Genomic DNA, 9,778 nt, shown 5'->3' with positions numbered 1-9,778 from the left:
GAGCACACAGGCCGCACAAATACTTAACATTAGAATTTCATAGTAAGGAGAAGGTGAAGCATAGCTGCAGGTTGTTTGAAAAATATTCATAGCCACTCCTATTGAACAGTAGAGAAATAAGCATTTAACCATTTTAAAACTTCATATTTCATTTCGATCCGCCATTCTGTTTTTTGCAAAATGACCCACCCTAACAATTATATGTTGATATTGACGGTGCATTGTATTGAAGTTATGAAAGTAGAAAGCAAAAAAGTATGCTGATAATTGCAATTATATTCGATTTCTTCTACAAACTGTTGTAATTAAAAAATAATACGCAGCACGAACTCAATTACTTCGAATTTATATGCCAAAGGAATTAGCAGGAAAAGGAATATTTCTATTTAATTTATTTTTAATTTTAATTTATTAATTAATATTAATCGCTTTGGTGGAAATATAATTAATCAGTATTGAAATTCACTAACACATTTTAACGATATTCGCATTGTTATCTCTCCTTGACCACAGTTTTAACGATTTTGCTATTCGGTAACCTATTTCATAATGAAAATCGATAAGACAAAATCAGCTGCTTTGTTTAACAATTCGATTATCGTATACTAAACAACAACAATTATGATGTGGTTAAATTAAACCATAGAATAAGAACTAGTGGTTTTAATTGAAACAATGAAATTAATAGATTTATTTATACGAAAAATTATTTAAAAATTTATCCAAAAAAATTGCAAATATGTGGAATATGAAAATTGCAAATACTGGAATATGAAACATCTGAATATATAAACCAGAGGAACTTTATTTTTCTACCTATTCCTACTTTATGAGACATTAACTTTAAAAAAATCGGCTCTGCTGAATTGATTGATTGTACCTAAATAACCTAACCTCTGTGAGACTTTTTTCATCAATGCTGCCCGTATCTGGAACTTAGTGCCAGCTTCAATTCCCAGCAACTTAAGTTAGAGCAACTATGGTTGTTGCTCTGTATTCATACTTTCTTTAACTCGCAGATTACATTGCACTGAGTTTTGCTATCTACCTACACCACCGGGAAAAAATTTAAGACTAACTAAATTCTTTATATTTTTGTTATCAGTTCACGGCTAACAATTTATGTTTTTAATATTCATATATTTAATGATAAATATTTAAAAAATATCCAAAAATAAGCACATATTTCACGACCCATAAATTAATTTGTAAGAAAAATGAAATCAATGAAACGAAAAAAGTATAAGACCAACGCGAAACGTCATGAAGGTTGTCATTAAAAGACCGCAACGTCACGTGAAATGTGTCAAAAATTGCAGAAGTGACTTGAGCGAAATCCCCGACGTAGTACCAATTAAATGGCGAAAGAACTGAAAATATCTGACTATAGCATCCGCCGCATACTGTGATCTCAAAGTCAAGCCTTACAAGATCCAAAGGGCGCATGATCCCACACCAAAGCAGCAACAAGTCCGACTTGAGAGAGCGAAGGAGTTGCTTCGCCTTGCCGAAAGCGGCAAATTTCTGAACATTGTGTTTTCTGACGAGAAAATATTTGAAATTGAGCAATTCGCAAACTCCCAAAACGATAGGATTTATTTGACCGACCGTTTATACCAGAATTGGAGTCATCAATTGGCCACCAGGAGGCAGCACCCACCACAGGTAATGGTTTGGGTACCTATAACCGTAGATGGAGGCTTTCCAATGTTTTTCATCGAGCCTGGCGTCAAGGTAAATGCGAAATTTTATCGGGAAAGTATTCTAGAGGTTGCTTTGAAGCCGCGGGTAGACAGTCGTTTTGGTGGCAGACTATAGACGTTTCAACAGGACTCGGCATCGTCTCACAAAGCTCGAGTGAAACAAGAATGGCTAAAAAACAACGTTCCGAACTTCATAACGCCCACACAATGGCTCACGAATTCAACAGACGCGATTCCTATGGATTATTCTCTTTGGGCCATTTTGGAGAGCAAAGACCGAACTAAAAGATTCACCAGTCTCGAGGCGCTGAAAAAAACCTTTGTCCGCGAGTGCGCCAAAATACCTGCAAGTCAAATTTGGGCAGCTTGCGACTCCTTTCTGGACCGTCTCAAGGCCATAGTCAAGGCAAAAAGTGGTCATATCGAGCAAAAGTAAATTGATTCTTAATTTTGCATAATTTTCACACATTTTTTACTTTGCATTGAATAAAAGTAATTTTCCAAACTAAATTTATGACCTTTTTAATTGGTAACAATTCGAGTGCCGAACCCTGAATATAATATTTAAGATAAACAAATATAATTCCTGGTGTAAGTTTATAATTTGGAGCTTAGTAATTTGTATTGAATCCTCCTTTGATTATAACTTGTTCAAGTCATTGAGGCATCGATTCGATTAAGTTTTTTATAATAATTTTATCAATTTTTGACCATTCGACAATCATCGCACTTCTCAGGCTTTTAGCGCTATCAAAATATCATGCATTAAAATGTATTTCTAAAAACCGATTTAGAAAGTATTGCACATACATTTCCGATTGCGTTGCAGGACATTTAAAATTTTTTTTTTGTTACCAAAAACTCTTTTCTTACTTTGGAAGCAAGAACGGACATAGATATCTTTTGCTAATGGCTTCCCAAACTATGACAGAAGCCCCTCCGAATTTACGTGCCATTCTCTCCTCCTTTTTTCCGTTTATCATGCCAATGCATTTGGGAACTATCTGGCCCGTCCAGATTGACTTGAATTTCATCGGAAAAAAATTACTCTTTTCCATTCATTATCCCAAAATTGCAAATGTCTATATGTCCTGTTTGTCTCGTGTGGTTAGTATGGGCTTGGGTGTTCGGAAAAAAAATTAAACAAAATAAAATATATTAAAAAAAATTAGTCTAAAAAATTTTATGTTTTCTTAAATATTTTTTATTTTTATTTTTTTAAATCAATTTTTTCTTAATATTAATGTACAATACAAATTTTTAAATATTAAAACTTAGAAAAAAATAAAATTTAGTCTAAAAGATTTTAATTTCTTCTTTAATAGTTTTTATTTTTAATTTATTTACATTATTTTTTTTTTTTTTTTTATTTTTAAAATTTAACCCTCTAGCCGTTTTTTTTAAATAACGATTTAAAATGCATACGAATTTCATTTTCCGGTGAATTTAGCAGTCTGAATAATGTTGTAATACTGCAGATCAATAAAATTCCCGAAATGAGGAAATTAGAGAGGAAAAAAGTTTGACCGTCTGTAGACGGTCAAAACGGTTTGAGACAAAACAAATCAAATATGAAATCTGGTAAGCAATGTATTTAAATAATTCAATTAAAGTTAAAATATACTACATTGCAATGGTTTAAAATACAAATCATATTAAAAGATTATTAATGAAATTTATTTCGAGTGGAATTCCTTGAAGCAATTTTTGTTAGGCGTCAAACACAAGTTTATCTCACATTTCGAGCAATATATTTGAGTATCGGACTGTTTGCAATATTTGCCTCCTGATTTATCAAACATAGCGGGAATGTGTCCAGTGTTATCAAATCTGATGTCATAGGTCTGACACACCTTTTTCCCTGGCTTGTAGTTGGCTGACAGGAGGTTGTTGATGGTCTCCCTACTTTCTTTGGAAGCGAAAAAGAAAAAAAGCCACAAGCGATTTTCTCGCGGAAGTCTGGAAGATTAATTTTATCGCTTGGATTGACGCGATGGTAGAGTATAGGTATATGCATTTGTTACGGCCATATCGAGGAAATGGTAAAATATTCGGTTCATTGGGTTGCGTGTCTTAAGTCGGATGTGGTATCGTCCCATCAGTCCATCCATCAAATCCACCCCTCCGATGTGGGTATTGTACTCTTTTATTATTTCGATTGTATTGTACTCTTTTATTGTATTGTATTCTTTTACTACTTCGATATACGATTTTTTTTACGATCAGACTACACAGTCCCCGACCTCAACTTCAAGAAAGGCTTTACGGTACGTTTTCCACCGAGAACCGATTGGAGCAAAGGAGAGGTGATTGGAAGACACCATATCGAAATTTATACCGATGGTTCTAAGATGAACTGTGGTGTGGGAGTTGGCTTCCATTCGGAGCCACTCAACCTATCTCAATCAATTCGTCTTCCTGATTATGCCACCGTATTCCAGGCAGAACTTTTAACGATCAGAGAAGCATGCAAATCCCTAGAGCTGTACAAGGAATTTGGAGCAAGAGTAGCTATCTTCTCGGACAGTCAAGCAGCTATTAAGGCCTTAGACTCCAACCACATTTCATACAAACTGGTCCTACAGTGTAGAGGGGAGCTGGAACTGCTCAGCCATTGGCTTGAAATTACTCTAATATGGGTTCCCGGTCATAGGAACATACGGGGCAATGAGATAGCGGATGAGCTAGCAAGAAAAGGTTCGACACTAGACATAGCAGAGGCGGTGGCAGTCTCCACCCCACTGAAGCAAATACCTACATGCATTACAACAAAAAACACATGGTCGTCATATAAAATCCAAAGGACGAATGACCTGCTAGGATGTTCTCGGCCAAACATTTCACGTATCACTGCAACCCTTACAGGTCATTGGAAAGTAAGGGATCATGCAGCTAGACTCAATCTACCCTTCAATTATATCTGTAGAAGCTGTCAAGCGGAAGGGGCGAAGGAAAGTCTTTTCCACTATTTATGTGAATGTCCGGGACTAGCCAGGGCACGACTCCGATCCTTCGGTAAGCCTTTCCTACAGCAAATTAAGGAGATCTCAGACATCGAGATAAAGGAATAAAGGATTTGCTGCTATACTTGGACCTCACTAAATGGATCTGACTTGAAACAAAAAAAAAAAAAAAAAAAAATACACAATACAAAAACTCATCATCACACGAGATAGTGGTAGTAAAACGGTGCTGGTCACTAATTAGGAGCACTTCAGTGGAAATGGAAATGTTCAACCACCTCAACTACAGTAACAACGCAAATAAAAACCAGTAATAAGATCAATTTGCTATTTATATCAAGTTTACATTTATGCACTTCTATTTGTTTTCAATTGTTATTTTTCTTTTATTCTGCTCCCAACTTTTCCAAAATAATATCATTTAGGCGACGCCACACTGTTCCTTCTAGTTCAGCTTCTATTTCCCCTTCATCCCCGGAAATTTGAAAAGTTTCTGTTACAGTGTCTGCTGCAGCTGCGGTCGACTGTTCTGTAGATAATCCATCGGCGCTTGCAAATTCGCAGATGAGGCCGATTACTGTTAAAGAAAAATATTTTATTAATACTTGTAGTTTGTGCTTCCGATTTGATTTTTTAAGAAATCGGTAGAAGTCGAGACTGTACCACTAATCAGCAGAAAAAAACAACGACATTTCTTTAACATTTTGCGAACACAATTTCTAATCAGCGATTTTGAACTGTCTGAACTTTCACAGTGCAGGGTTTATATATGCAGTTAACTCGTCGAAAACCAGTGAAGTAAATATTTTTATTACAAAATCGTGGGCCAGTTAAAAATAAAGGTGCCGTTGAAGTGAGCACATAAAGTCAGTTTTTTTTATATACTCGTGGATAGATATTAGTCAATTACCACAAATGTTTTTGTTATTATGATTGAAAATTATTAAGCGCTCGAAAATAAGCAAAAGTGTCACGACATAAAAATTGTGACGCAAATAAAACATGCAAACTTAAAATGTATACTTGCATACGAGGTGTGTTCAAAAAATAAGGTGATTTTTCATTTTTCTCAAAAAATATTTATTTATTCATCAATTTCTGTTTATCTCCTACAAAGTAGTGCCCCTCTGATATACAGTCTGTGTCAGAAAAAAGGACCGGTTTTTTCTTGTTACTTCAAAATATATTTCGTTCTGCGTTTTGCTGCCTAATAGTCCCACTCAAGGCCTTCGACGTCAGTGCTAACTCAGGTTAGTGTCGTTCGAAACTTTCCCGTAAACGCAACCAAACAAGAATGAGTGAGAAGTACGCGAAGCGTTTTGAGGCGGTATTTTTATGCACGCATTCGAAAGGGCCGAAATTATCTTACGCCGCGGCTGCAAAAGTGATTGAAAAAAAAAGTTTGTTGTGAAGTGGGATCAGCGATATAAAGTGTACCAAAATGTTGATTACTTTTCCGAGCGCGCCTTGAAGCGAGTGACGACAAAAAAGCAGGATTAAGTGATTGTTTAACTTTTTAAGCGAGACCCTTCTTTGTGACTACGCCAAGCTCGCCCAATACTTGCTAAAAATGGAATAGATATGAGTATCAACACAATCGAACGTCGACTGAAGGAGGCGAACATATCCTACCGTCGCACATCATCAAAAGCACTGCTCTCAGGAAAACACATTGAGAAACAGTAAATCAAGAAAATGGCGTCACAGTAATGGACTGTCCATTGAAAATGTGTGGGGAACTATGAAACGCAACATATCCTACCGTCGCACATCATCAAAAGCACTGCTCTCAGAAAAACACATTGAGAAACAGTAAATCAAGAAAATGGCGTCACAGTAATGGACTGTCCATTGAAAATGTGTGGGGAACTATGAAAACGCAACTTGCCGGAATGCCAGTCCATGATTTAATCAACTCGTGCGTCAAGTTCGCAAAATCTAGTCCTGTTTGTCGCCGAGCTACGCAGAAAAGCTAGTTCAAAGCATGCCGAGAAGATGCCAGGCAACGATAAAGACTATACGGCTTATTGAGTAATTGTGACTCGTAGCTTTGTACATACTTTCATGTAAAAAAATTTTAAATATATATCTTTTATACTTCATGAATAATCGCGGTTCCTTTTTTCTGACACAGACTGTAATACACTTGTGCCAGTGTTTTTTCCAATCCTCGAAGTAGTTCTCATATTCACTTTTTGGTATGTCCTTGAGTTCTCTCAGCGATTCGGTTTGTAACTCCTCAATCGTCGCAAAAGGCCATCCTGTCAAGGGTTTCTTCAATCTTCGGAACAGGAAAAAGTAGCAGGGGGCCAAATCTGCTGAATATGGTGGCTGAGGCATGATAACGGTTGTTTTTGTCCAAATAATCTCTCGCAAGCAAAGATGAGTGAGCAGGTGCATTATCATAATGCAAAAGCTATGAATTTTTTTTCCACAATTACGGGCATTTTTTTCGTATTCGCATAACTTCAAGGTTACACTCCTTATTTATTGGTTGAGAGTATGAATATACGTCTTCTCCTTTATGCCGATGATATTGTCCTCCTGGCGGATAACCCTAAGGTCATACAATCTATGATTAATAACCTGCAGAAATACTGCACTGAATGTAATATGGAAGTAAACCCAAATAAATCGGAGATGGTGGTCTTTAGAAGAGGTGGATGACTTTTCCACTTTTCCACAGAAAAATGGTGGTACCAAGGTGAAGAAATTAAATTGGTGGCCGAATATATACATTAGCCTTGTTATTGATAAAACGGATTTCGGGCAAAGCATTAAAAGCAGAAAATTTAACAGAATTTTATTTAATTTTAACAAAATTTTATGGATACATTGGAAACATGTTCGGTATTTGTGTGAGTAATTCGGAAGACTTTGCCGCAAAAATAATTATGCATCTTATATCAACGCTTTAGAGGGCAAACATCCGGTCTCCATTTTGTTGCCAACTATTTAACTATTTAACATAACACTGTGCGACAGTGAAATTATACTTTTATGGAGACCTCGTGCAACTTGTAGGTATAGTAAAACTAAGAAAAATGGTATAGAAGAAATTTCCAATACACCCCCAAAATCTCATTTTATGGCCATAAAACCGTTTTTCAGTAGGTTGATGTGAAGAATAACTCCTAACTTCGCCAATTTCCATCCGATTTCGAATTTGCTTTTTTAGTTCGAAAGAACAAAAACAAACCTTTTTGACAGTGTGTTGACATTTTTTCTGAAATGACAACTGACGAGACTGTAGACGGAAGTATTTGGAATTTTTTTATTTTTTCTCTATTTTTTCAACTTTGACATAATTTTTACGATATTATCCGATATTGAGGATTTTTTTTAGTGCACTACTGTTATAGTAAATTTAATTTTGCGTCGAATGAGCTATATTTGACTGTAATTGAATTAAAATTAATAGAGTTGTGTGAGTTTTAAGATTTTATCTTTTTTTTTACTAATTTGGTATGTAGGTGGGTAAGACTCCGTCAGAAAATATGAGATTTGCAAGTGGTCTTTCGATTTCTTTGAAACTTTGGGAAATATTAGTTCTAGGTAAGATACATTCGAGCCTAAAAGGATTTTGAAAAATTTTCAAAATTGAGTCATCTACGCCATGTTGAAAATCGGGACCGTGTTTTTTTCAAAAATCAATATTTCTTGAACCGTTGGATGGATTTCAATGCAATTTACAGACAATATAGAAACAAATAAGTAGTTTAAATTAGTATTATGTTAAAAAAAAAATTTCGAAATTTTGACCAAAAAAAAGTCAAAAAAATTTTTTGAATCAATTTTTAGTTGATTTGGCCAGTTTTTTAGATTTTCTGTTATACACGTAACGATTCCTTATGATTTAACCTTTATTTTGAAAAAAAAAAAATTTTTATGGTGTCTATAATAGTTCTCGAGATATTGCGATTTTAGTGGAAGCGCGCACCGTGAAGTTCGCGGTTACGCAGCGCGGGAGTAGAAAAACGCGCACAGACCTGCAGCAGTCTGCTCCAGTCACTTCATACAGGAACACATAACGCAGCGCTAACCGTGCGTGCGTACGCGAACCGTGCGTGCGCGCTTCCACTAAAATCGCAATATCTCGAGAACTATTATAGAGACCATACAATTTTTTTTTTCAAAATAAAGATTAAATCATAAGGAATCGTTACGTGTATAACAGAAAATCTAACAAACTGGCCAAATCAACTAAAAATTGATTCAAAAAATTTTTTTGACTTTTTTTTGGTCAAAATTTCGAAATTTTTTTTTTAACATAATACTAATTTAAACTACTTATTTGTTTCTATATTGTCTGTAAATTGCATTGAAATCCATCCAACGGTTCAAGAAATATTGATTTTTGAAAAAAACACGGTCCCGATTTTCAACATGGCGTAGATGACTCAATTTTGAAATTTTTTCAAAATCCTTTTAGGCTCGAATGTATCTTACCTAGAACTAATATTTCCCAAAGTTTCAAAGAAATCGAAAGACCACTTGCAAATCTCATATTTTCTGACGGAGTCTTACCCAGGTATAACTTACGCTAAATGGGAATAAGGACGTGTTTTGATGCGTTATTATAGATACTTAATATTTATTGGAGTGTATATGTATACATAAGAGTACACTGTACTTCATACAACAGAACTGGTTAGAACTTACGAAAATATCTGACATATTATAGCACATTTTTTTTTCAATAGAAATATGAAAAAGCTCCCAAGTGTACCAAAGTTCACACTGTACATTGATTAACAAAAGAAGTTTGTTATTATAATTTAACCTTATTAAAACGTCAAAGTTTTATTGTTTGTTTCATTGAAATTCAAGAGATATAAATCAAAACGTTGCCAGAAAAGTCGAATTTCTCAATATTCTCTGATGATGTGGCATCATCAGCCTTATCATAAACCAGATGATTGTTATTTTTGTAAAACGGACGTAAACGGTCATCATTATAAAACTCGAAAGCACATAAAGTATGCTGATGTTGCAACTGTTAAGAACCCCGTAGTCTTGGACGATATGATTGACTCAACTGCAGGAACTGAAGGAAGTTCAACTCATTGCTGATGATGATCAAACTGATAACAATAAACCTGATGATGAAGA

The sequence above is a fragment of the Anastrepha obliqua genome, chromosome 2 (assembly GCF_027943255.1).
Source record: "Anastrepha obliqua isolate idAnaObli1 chromosome 2, idAnaObli1_1.0, whole genome shotgun sequence".
Lineage (NCBI taxonomy): Eukaryota > Metazoa > Arthropoda > Insecta > Diptera > Tephritidae > Anastrepha > Anastrepha obliqua.
This window is presented reverse-complemented; position numbering follows the sequence as displayed.